The sequence below is a fragment of the Triticum aestivum genome, chromosome 7B (genome assembly GCF_018294505.1).
Source record: "Triticum aestivum cultivar Chinese Spring chromosome 7B, IWGSC CS RefSeq v2.1, whole genome shotgun sequence".
NCBI classification, from domain to species: Eukaryota; Viridiplantae; Streptophyta; class Magnoliopsida; order Poales; family Poaceae; genus Triticum; species Triticum aestivum.
This window is the reverse complement of record NC_057813.1, coordinates 375,254,605-375,266,653: the sequence shown is the minus strand read 5'-3', so window position 1 is coordinate 375,266,653 and position 12,049 is coordinate 375,254,605.

Here is a 12,049-nt window from a genome sequence, read left to right as displayed (position 1 = left end):
ACTCAAGGAAGATGTTACGTACTACCCCGTTTCTTTTTTACTTCATGCATAAGATTTGTCTTAAGTCAAGCTTCATAAAGTTTGACCAAACTTATATTAAAAAATATCAACATCTGCAATACTAAAGATGTACTCCCCCCGTCCCATAATATAAGACATTTAGCTCGCAAAAACGTCTTATATCGTGGGACAGATGGAGTACAATATAAAAGTTAGTCCTATGACACATTTAACGATATTGTTTTTATATTGTGAATGTTGATATTTTTCCTATAAAATTAATTAAACATGATGAAGTTTTTTTTAGGAAAACTTTTGGTCTATTCATCAACTGTCAAGGTAGTATAAAGCACACCAGAAGTAAAAAATAGATCCATTTCCGTAGACCACCTAGAGGCGATAACAAGCACTAGGCGAGCCGAAGGCATGCCACCATTATCACCCCTCCCTTATGAGGGCCGGGTAAACCTTGTTGTAGTAGACAGTCGAGAAGTCATCGTGCTAAGCCTCCATAGGGATAGCGCACCAGAACAACAACCGTCGACGATCAAGACAAGTCTAGATTGGAAGGATTCAACCTACAGACATACAAACATAGACGAACGAAGATCAGATCTACATGGATCCACAAAAGATAAACCCTGTTAGGGCATATTTCTCCCTCAGTGGTTTTAGTGATTGATGACAATAATTTTGGGGACTGATCGTGTGCATTGAGCATTTCCGATATTCAATCATATGGCACTAGATGATTGCTGCCCCTCGAAGTTTTAAAGTGAAGACACTTTATTTTCCTTTGTTTCATTTTCGGTGGACTTGAGTCGTAGGAAATACCGTACTATCAAGAGGGGGTCCGCTTTAGAAAGGTTTGGGTGGAATCAACATGTACACATCTCCATTTGCACGCTTCGTATCTTTTCGCTTCTTTGGAGTTTCACCCTCCGTTGCTTTGGAGTGCTGCCAGCGATAGAACTGTGCCTAGCAGCGGTAGTACCGCTTGTAGGTGGTAGTACCGCTCCCAGTACCGCTTGTACTACCGCCTCGACTCGGGTCACGATTTTTCGTGTCGGTCAGTGGTAGTCACTACACAAAAATACACTTCCGTGATGATACGTGTTTGTCATAGTAGGTCACGTTTTCTGTCATGCATGTACATCCATGACGATTTTTTGACAGAATCAAGATAATCATACTTGTGCTGTCATAGAAGTGTTCCATGACATTGCCAAAATTATCATCACGGAAGTGTTCACTTCCATGACGATAAATGATGCGTCATGGAAGTGCTTTCATCAAGGGTAACCAACACGTGGCATCCACCGTAGTGGGTCGCCGTTAAGCAATCGGGTCCGATTTTTGATCCGATAACCCGTTAACAGCCCGGACCAATGGTGATTTTCCATGTGTAAAATTCTCATTGGCCGAAGGAAACACGTGTTAGCTTATCATTGGGTCAGATAGGCACCTATGATATGTCGACACGTGCGAAGGCCCAACATTGGCCCATTTAGCTTACAAAGGACGGCCCGTTTGACTTGGTCAAAAGTTAGCGGGCCGGCCCATGAAAAGCCTGTTAATGGTCTGTTCGCATATAGCCCATTTTACGGCCGATAACTCATGGCCCATTAGGGCCTTCCCGAAATCAGCCCAACATCGTCATGTGGGCCGTGGCATATAACACCAGCCCGTTTCACTTTCGGCCCATGTATGGCCCACGACGTCTTTCGGCCCATATGAGGCCTTTCGTATCTTTAGGCCCTTTAGTGGCCCACGGCGACTCTGGCCCATAATGAACAGTAAACTTCTTTGTACCCATTAACGACCCATGATTCACATGGGCCGTTTCCAGCCCGTGTTAGCTTTCGGCCTACTGACGACCCATATGTTCTTGGGCTCCTTTCCGACCCTCGATTACTTCCGGCTCGTTAATGGCCTATTCCCCTAATGGGCCAAATTCGGCCCGTGGTTAGAATCGGCCCGTTTGTGCCCTGTTATCCCGTTGCGCCATTTCCAGCCTGTCTTATATTCTGGCCCATTAATGACCCATTATGCGTGTGACAGAATGAAGCCTTTGCTGTATTCCGGCATGTTAATGGCCCGTTACCATGCTGGCTCGATACCAATTACGCCCGTTTACGGCCCATGTGGACCCATTTATCCGATGGACCGAGGCCCACCGATTCTACGGACTGTTGGAGGCCCATTTATCCAATGACCCGTAGGAGGCCCATGGATCCTACGGCCTGTAGCAGACTCAAGGTTACCACGGTCCGTATATGGCCCATGGTTGTTCCGGCCACTAGCAAACCGGGCAAAAAGAAGACTAGGAAATAAATAAGCCCGAAACTAACGCTAGGCTATTAAGGCGATTGCACAGATTACATCCACTGGGCATCAAAGTTCGCCACCTGTGCAAATATAGGGAACACCCTACACTATACAAAAATGGCTTGCTGTTTTCTTCAGCCGATGGCTGCACATTAAGAACAATTTTTGTATTGCAACAAAACAAATTACAACCATAAAACAAAAGGACGGTTGGCATAAAAGTTAACAGTCTGGCAGATAAATGCACCACAAGAAGTTCAGAAGCTCAGTTCATTTGACCTGACTATTACGCTTTCATGTTGTACTATCCGATGGAGCACCATACCCTTCACCTTCATTTCTCCTAGGCTCCTGAACAACAAAGCAAATGTCTGATAGTCTGGTTTCAGAACCATGCATATCTTGACGACATCGAACAATGACTGTCCTTGTTTCACAAAGGGTCTCCATTAGGGAATGGACTTGTGTCTGGAGCACAGATATAACATTGTTTTGAGCCTGCATATCTTGATCATGAGGCAGTTTGGACGAGATTGCCTTAACAACCAACCCAGTATTATGCAGGAACGTGCTTTTGGCACTGTTAGTGCACAGGTACTGACCCACTGCAGCAAGAGGTGACATTGTGGTTATAGTTGCCTCGTCACCTTTAGAAGGTGGTGGTTCCACCATTTTTTCATAGCTTGCTGAAAAGTTGAGTTTTTACTTTTTACATTAGTAGTACAAGAACAAAAGATATTAAGGCAGCAAAACCAAACAAAATAGCTTTGGTCTATATACAGAACTTATTCTAGTGAACCCGTGTAAAATATTAGTTGTATTTTACTGCAAAGTACATAATAAAGCCAGGTTTCAAACATATGACCATGTACCATGGCTAATATATTGTCTATTTCTTCACATTGTATTGACAGCTAAGGATAAAGAGACAAAGTTTATAATACGGTAAGCATAGTATGGCATCACTCATATCACAAAACAACTAAGAACAGACAAACAGGAAATTGTAACATTGTGTGGGCAAGTCCAACACGGAACTAGATTACAGATCAAGATGAAAGGAACATCACTCCTCTCTTTTAAACCTTGTAAGGTGCAATGATACGCTAAGACAATTGTGTATAAAATTGAAAAGAGTAATAGACATTGGCTGTAAACCATACAGTTCAATGCACGAGTCAGAGTAAGTAGTAGTTAAAAGGCATGAGGATTAAGGACTTACAATGGCGGCTTTGACTGGTGTAGTCATGCCCTTCGTCTTGCTGGTGTGACAGTCCTTGAAGATTTCCACAACATTTGGTTCATGTACTTTTTGGTCCTTGCGGGCTTTCCTCTACATTTGGAACAAGTCAATATAGATTTGATAATATGGCACAACGAAAAGAGTGAAACAACAGCTAATTACAAGAGCCTCATAGTGTGCAATATAGTTTCGAGATCCCGTCGTCTGTTGGAATTTCACTTTCGTACGGTTGGCCTTGTTCTTTGAACAGTTCACCTACAAGAAGATAGATTTGTGAGGCACATGCGTAAATAGGAGTTCAACATGTGATCTGATCACATACATATAACGTACTTGATACTTTGGATCAAACTAGTGTTTAACGAGGCCTCTCCAGTCTTCATCTGATATATTTTCCACTCGAGATGTTTGGGCAAGTTCACTGTTAGCCTTGCCTTCAAAGTGAGTATTCCTCAAGTTATACTGATACTGTCGCAGAGCAGACTTGAAAACATGGGTGCAAGCTTGTCTGGTTGCATCATCTTGGCTATCCAACTTGAACCTCATATGTTGAAAATTATGGGAGTCTCATTATCAGCAACCTAGAAAGTATGGGACAGAGCAAGATGATATTACTAGTTTCCATACATAACCATACTTACAGATAAATGGTCGAGGAAGGTGTTGAACTGGGTGTCGTCTTTGTCATTCCTGTACCGAATCCATGTTGGGAGGATACGTGCATGACACCTAATGGCAACCGTTGCCTCTGATACTAACTTGGCTGACTCTGTAGTATCACGTGGCCTTCCTCAAAATGGATCTCCATTCTTCCTCCTCTAGATTTAGTTAACCTATCGAGCATTATCCGTGATGTTTGTTTCCTCTCGCGCCTAGGTGCTAGTCCAACAGCGAACATAGGAAGTGTTAGTGTACATCAAACCGTGAGACTACATATAAAGAAGCATGCAACTGTAACTTGACTCCAGCAACTACCTTCTTGTTGTTGAAGCTCACAAGGTTCATCTGATCTTACCAACTCGTCTTGTGTCAAGAGTGATTCGGAAGTAGTGTCAGGTGGCAAGGGAGCTTGGGAACATGCTCCTAGCTAAGTTGTCAAATAGTAACTCGTGCAGCTGGTGGTACTGTGGAAGGTGTTGCAACAAGTAGGCCTGTCTCTGCTTGTTTGGTGGCAGCTATTAGTTTCTATTTGGCTTGTTTTGCAACTCATGTAGCACGGGATACCACATTTGTACAATTTTCCGCTAGACTTTGACCCTTTATTGCACCATCAGTTCCAGCAGAATCTGCATAATTCGGCCGCTTCCGTTTCCGTGTGTCCTTAGTACCAACACCATCCCGTGTCATTCCATGTTCCTTCCTCTTTCTCTGTGCCATGTTAAGTCAAGCTGACAAGAAAAAGGAATACAAATTTAGTTCTTCAGAACAAATTGATGCGTGATACAGACGAATTGAACTTTGATGTTAGACAACCACATGATAGGAGGATGTAATATGTATGAAAAACATGACTACATGAGATAATCAGAACTATGATGTGTAAACTAAGCAGAAGGCATTTCAATAAATTAGAAGCAATGCAATGGAAGGTATGCAAGATGCTAAAAATATCGCTCTACTAAGTTAACAGTGTCTGATCATAACTGGTGTTTAAACAAATGTGAAGCAGTACAAGAAATAAATCATATGCAAGATGCAAACAACATCACACTACCAAAGTACCAAGTTAAAGGTCTCTCGTCATTAGTGCCATTGCATATTCACAGCTTATGATGTGTAAACTAAGCAGAAGGCATTTCAACAAATTAGAAGCAATGAAAGCTAGACACCATATGTAAGATGCAACGAATATCACTCTACCAAGTTAAAACTGTCTCGTCATTAGTGCCATTTCAACAAATTGGTAGTACAAGCTAGAAAATAATGCGAGATGTAAACTATAACAGACTCCCAAGTTAAACGTGTCTTGTGAAAAGTGATTGTTGCAGGTTACACAACAGTAGTACTTTCATGTAAGAACATGGTGTGATAGACAAATATTGTATGTTCTAGAAACAGGAACACATGTCTTATTCACAAGTATAATGTGTAAAGTAAGAAGATGGAATTCAACAAAATTAGAAGCAATACAAGCTAGACATCATACATAACATGCAACCACATATAACAGTGCAATGTTAGAGGGAGCACGTGTGATGGTGGACAATGGGGGACGTGCTCATCATCAACACATCTACTTTGAGTGTCTATGAATGTGTTGTCTTGCAAATCTTCTTGGGAGGTGGGGTGGGGGGTGGCGGAGTAGAATCTGTAGAGGCCCTCCATTTGGAAGGAGCACCTTTATCCACTGCCTTGCTAATTTCCTTCTGCTTTATTGATTTTGCATTGTCAAGTAAAATCGACAAGAAAAAGCAATAAAATTCACTCTTCAGAACTCATTCATGCATGATACTGAGAATCACAACCTTGATGTAAGGCAAACACATGATACGAGGATGGAATATGTACGAAAAACAGGACATCATGGCATATTCACAACTATTTGTGTAAACTAAGCAGAAGTAATTTAATCGAATTACAAGCAATACAAGTGAGACACTGTATGCAACATGCAAGACAATATCACACTGCCAAGCTAGAGAAAGCACCTAGGATGCCGGTTTCGCCGGAAGACCGCCTCAGTCCCTACCTTATTTTGTTTCCTTCATATTTCTTAATTGTATTGCCTTGTCAAGTCAAACCCACAAGAAAAATGAATAAAACTTCGCTTTTCATAACTTGTTGATGCAGGATGCTAACGAGCACTACTTTAATGTAAGGTGACCGCATGATAGGACGATTGAATGTGTGGACAACATTGCATATTTATAGCTATGATGTGTAAACTAAGCAGAAGGCATTTCAACAAATTAGAAGCAATGAAATCTAGAAACCATATGAAAGATGCAACGAATATCACTCTATCAAGTTAAAACTGTCTCGTCATAAGTGTCATTTCAACAAATTAGAAGTAGTACAAGCTAGAAAAGAATGCGAGATGTAACCTATATCACACTCCCAAGTCAAACGTGTCTTATGATAAGTGATTGCTGTAGGTTAGACAACAGTAGTACTTTGATGTAAGAACATGGTGTGATAGACAGATATTGTATGTTCTAGAAACAGGAACACGTGTCTTATTCACAAGTATAATGTGTACTATGTACTAGTATGCACCAAAAACAGGAACATGATGCAAGGACGTGCTTAATAGACAGATGTACTATGTACTAAAAACAGTAAGGCATGTCACATTAAGAGGTATAATGTATAAACTAAGCAGAATATCACATGCAATTTAACCAGATTGGAAGAATTACAATCTAGACACCATATGCAACATCCAACCACATATCATGCTGCCAAGTTAGAGCAAGCACCTGCGATGCTTGTGTAGGGGAAATGCGGTCATCAACTATAGAGCTAGGTTCACTATCTTCGTCTAGCCTTGCTGTCTCTTGAAAATCATGTGGGGAGGTTAACACTGCATTCTTTAAAAGAGCGTATTTTCTCACAGTAGCCCCCTGGCGTGACTGTCTCATCATAAGTGATTGATGAGGGATACACAAGAAGAACATTAGTTTGATGTAAGAACATGGTTAATAGATAGATGTACTAGTATGCACCAAAAACAGGAAGGCATGTCATATTCAAAGGTATAATGTGTAAGCTAAGCAAATGTAATTTAACCAAATTGGAAGCAATACAAGCTAGACATTCGTTGGAGTGGTGAGCATGATCATCGAGGACCTGAGAGCCTGGTGGGAGGCGGGCTGCTTCGCCACCATCGTGGATTTTTAGTTGGCTTCCAGGTGACGCCTGTCTGTGCTGGGCTTGTCACTGGCTCGACCAGTGCCCTGACTAGCTATTTGTTTTCTGGTGCTCCCGGGATGGTGGTTCAGGTAAAAAATATCTTTCCTTATCTTAATAAAGACTGACTTCGGCCTTTCGAATACAAGCTACACACCATATGCAACATGCAACCACATATGACACCGCAAAGTTAAAGCAAGCACCTGGGATGGTGGATTGGTGGTTCATGGCGAGCGAGGTCATCAACTCCAGAGCTATGTTTACCGTCTCCATCTGCTAACACTGCACCCTTTATAAGGCTGAAATGTGTCTTGCCTAAGCCCGAAGAGAGCTGGAGCTGCTTCTCTCTTTTATTTTGTGCTTCTATCAACCGGTTGGTAGAGTCTGAAATACCCATGCATAAAAAAACAATAGTGAGAGTATCGGTGAAGTTTGTGCAGAACTAGTGCACCGTAGAAGTAGTAGATAGCAGGTGGCTGAAAAATAAATGACATGAGACATATGATAGCTCTACCACATTGCATGGCAAACAAAATTAGATTCTACTCCGTATGATTTTGCTCGAGATAAGTCACTCTCCGGAAACACTTGTTATCGCAGCACCGTCCCCGCACCAAGTGCAATCCCGTGTTAGCAACGTCCCTCTCCTTTCTCACCGAATGATGGCTGCTTGAGCGCTAAGGGGGACCTCCTGAGCATCACGACTCAGGGGCTCTTACCGGACCTCGGGCCGCTCACCTCCTGGCCTTGACCACGGCATCACGACCTGGCATACCAGCGACGGCTGAAGCCGCCTTGGGACTGGGACCTGTCGGCGCAGAGCATCAAGCCCTCACGAGGTCTGAAAGGGGGAAACTAAGCTAAAACAGAATAAGAATCTCGCACTACTTCGCAATAAGGATCATATTAACAAACAAAGATACAAACATCTTACAAGACCCCGTGGGGTATATTCTTGGCCCCTCGCAGGAACAAAAGATGCGGATCCTAAGGAGTCCTAACTACAGAGGCCATCGCGGCAGACGCCATCATCAACAGTGGGCCGCCCGGCACCGGCGCCAACCCCATCCAGATCAGGCGCGGCGACGACCTGACGAGCCCGCCCTGCTCCGGGAGCGGTGCAGGCTCGGGGGCTCGTAGCTGTCGTCGCTCGTCCCCGGAGTCGCGAAGAGCTCGGCAGAGTCACTGGATCCTCCGGCGCCCCCATCGCCTGAGGAGCAGCCAAGTGAGCGGTTGGCCGGCCTCTGTCTCGCCACAGCAGGGCCCCGATCGCCTCTCCCGGGGCAGCACTCCAGCCGGCGACCCTCCGCATCGAAGACCTTGAAGGACACCACCGAAGCACCGTCGTACTCCAGGTGGATCGCGAGGGCGCCCCTTGTCCTGCAGATCCGGGTGACCTCGCCCCAGCCTCGAGTCATGAAGACCTCGCCCGGGGCAACGACCGCAATCTCTGCCCCGGTCGCAAGGGTGCCGCAGCCGGCGTGCTGCAGCCAAAGCCCCAGGGTTTCCCCCTTTGGGATGACGGAGGCGAAGAAAGGGGGGAGACGAATCCAGGACTTAGGAGGCGTGGCGGCGTGAAGAACAAACTCTCGGGAGGAGCCTTCGGTGTGGACTCCAGGGGGGAAGACACACACCTTTGTAACCCGCCGGTGTCGTTGGCGGCGCCGCTCGTGGCATTCACTGTCGACTCCTTCAGAGCCTTTGATGTGGGCGTACAAGGGAAGTGGGAACCCTGGTGGTGGCCGCTCACACCAGGGCCTCAGCACTTCCTAGCGGGAGCCCTCACCCCGATGCCGGAGGGCGAGCCGTTTCTTCAGTGGAAGCAGGTCAGGGTCCTCTTGGGGAGCTTTTCCCTTCTCTTCCGCGGAGAATCGGCAGATCGGAGCCATTGCAGCAAGACGGAGCAAGGCCCAGGAAGGAGGAGAAGCAAGAGGGGATAGACTGGAAGGACGCGCGCCGTTCCGTACTTATAGCCGGTGAAGGCCGACCGTCGACCTCCACGATCACAGGTAATCATGACCCGCTTTGCATGCAGGGACTTGTCGAATCCGTGCGGTTACCGAGGCGTTGTGGGGAAGCGGAGGCGCCCACGTCCAATCAACCGCCACGTGGCGCTCAAGGCCGCAGGCTGTTAGGGCCCGCGACGCTTCGCACTTGCCCTTTCGCCTCTCTGCTCGGCCAAGTCCGGGCGCGCCATGGGCCCGGGGGCTATTGTCGGCGTTCTGGGAACGGGGGTCCCCAGACTTGCCTGCCTGCGGCCTACGGCGTGGCTCAAAGGAGGCCCAGCACACCCCATCTTCATCGACACAAGCTCAAGACCGTCGCGAGGGGCCAAGCCTCGCGGGGTGGACGACAAGGAGCTTCCTCAGGCACGGCCTCGTCAGGCTGGCTCACGAGGAGGCGGAGATTTCAAGGCGGGGTACCTCGCGAGGTGCCCATGACGCAAGCCATGATGACCAAGGGCGCCAGTCGGGCGCCAGCCCGCGCAGTGTCCTCCTTTCCTCTTTGGTGCAAAGGGAGCAAGCGCAGGCAAGAGCATCAAGCAAAGGCATCCGTTTCGGTGCAACAAGACCAAGAACAGCCCAACGGCCGGAAGGAAGTCATTGTGGAGCCCAACCAGGCGTCACCACCAGAGCCTTTGACAGGCGAGGACCGACTTTAGTCAGGATAAGTGTACCCGCTGTTCCCCTTCAAAATGGCCAATTGTTGGCGCCCTTCTCGCTCAATATTTGGGAAAAGGCCCAGGGCCTTTGCCTATAAATAGGACTAGCCACCCCCGGGGTAGAGACATCTAGAGATCGGGCATCGAGAATCCACGAGCCAGAACCAAGTAGCACCAGCCAAGAACAGTCCTCGTGAGGCTGTTCTTCCTTGTATTGTTCCTCATCAGCCCAAGAGGCAATCCACCACATCACACACTGGAGTAGGGTATTACACCACAATGGTGGCCTGAACCAGTATAAATCTTGTGTCTCTTGTGTTGTTCTGTTTGGTAGTTTAGATCCTAGCGATTCGGCGAGGAACAGGAAGGCAGAGGGTTGAATCTCCGCGCGCACCCCAGAGTTCGAACCTCAAGGGTCTGCCGGAACCCAAAATCTGACATTTGGCGCGCCAGGTAGGGGTGCGCCGAAATTTGCCTTCCGTCGTCTTATTCTTCTCCGACCACCGCATCCATGTCTGACGCTCGTCGGGCTCGTGCCGAGCGCGGAGCCGCCCTCGCTTCCCATGTCGCCCAGACGGCTCCCGTCGGCGGGCGCCCTCGTTGTTCCCCGTCACCTGCCGTCAACGCCGCCACCGGCTCGGCAGGGAACAAACAACAAGCATCGTCCCAGCATCCATCCATGAGGCGGGACGGCCGCACTGCCACACCCTCGCTCACCCCCGCTGGTTCTTCGTCACGCGCGCCCCGCGCGGCCATGGAGGCCCGAGCCACGCTCATCGCGGCAAACGAGCTCCTACGCTACCGCCCCATCGACGACGTCTACGAAGAGTGGCTCGACCGAGTCGCCGAGCTCGTCCGCGCCGCCGAGGGCTCCCCCGCGCCGTCCTTCTCGCTGCACCGCGCCCCGCCCTGCGCGGGCAATGAAGCTCCTGGGGCGCCTCATCCGCCTCCACCTCAAGAAGGCGCCCTGGCCCCAAGGCGTGCGGCCCCTATGTGGAACCCGCTCCGTCAGGTGCCAGCGCGGCAAGAGCAGAGCTGCCAAGAAGCCCCTCGCACCCGAGAAGCTACCCGAGCGCTCCCTGCTCTAGCACGTCAAGACCCTGCGCTGCCCCCTGCCGTGGTGCATGGGGACCCGCAAGACCAAGTTCTTCGTCACCCAAGGCCTCCTGTGGCCACAGCGGGCTGCCGCGCCTTCACCTCCGAGCTACGCAGCATCGCGTGGCCCGACAAGTTCAAGCCAGACCTGCCTCCTCGCTACGACGGCACGGCTGACCCTGCGGAGTTCGTCCAGCTCTACGAGTTGGGCATAGAGGCTGCCAACGGAGACGAGAAGGTCATGGCGAACTGGTTTCCCATGGCGCTCAAGGACGGAGCCCGCACCTGGCTCCTGAATCTGGCCCTAGGCACGATCTCCTCCTGGGACGAGATGCGCACCCGCTTCATCACCAACTTCCAGGGTACCCGCGACCAAGGGAAACCCTGCAGAAGTACATCAAGCGCTTCAACAACGCGCGCCTCAAGTTCCCCAGGGTGACGGAGGAGGCCATCATCTCAGCCTTCTCCGACGGCGTGCGCGACGTCAATATGAAGGAGGAGCTGGCGATGCATGAGAACCTGTGCACCTCCTTGGAGCTGTTCAACTTGGCAACCAAGTGCGCCAGGGCTGAGGAGGGACGCCTCTCCCTCCTCGAGCTGCCTGCTGCGGACCCAGAAGAGAAGGAGCCCAAGGCCAAGGACGTGAAGCGCAAGGGGGCTGCCGTACTCGCGGCAGAGCCAGACACCAAGCGGGGCAGAGATCAGCCCGAATCCTCCAAGGGCAGTCGGTACTGCGTGTACCACGACCTCCACACCCACAACACCAATGGATGCCAGGAGCTCCGGGCCGTGCGTGAAGGAAGGGTCGGCAGACGTCCCGACCGCAGCGACCGGGGCTACGGTCGAGGAGGAGGAAGGAACGCAGGACG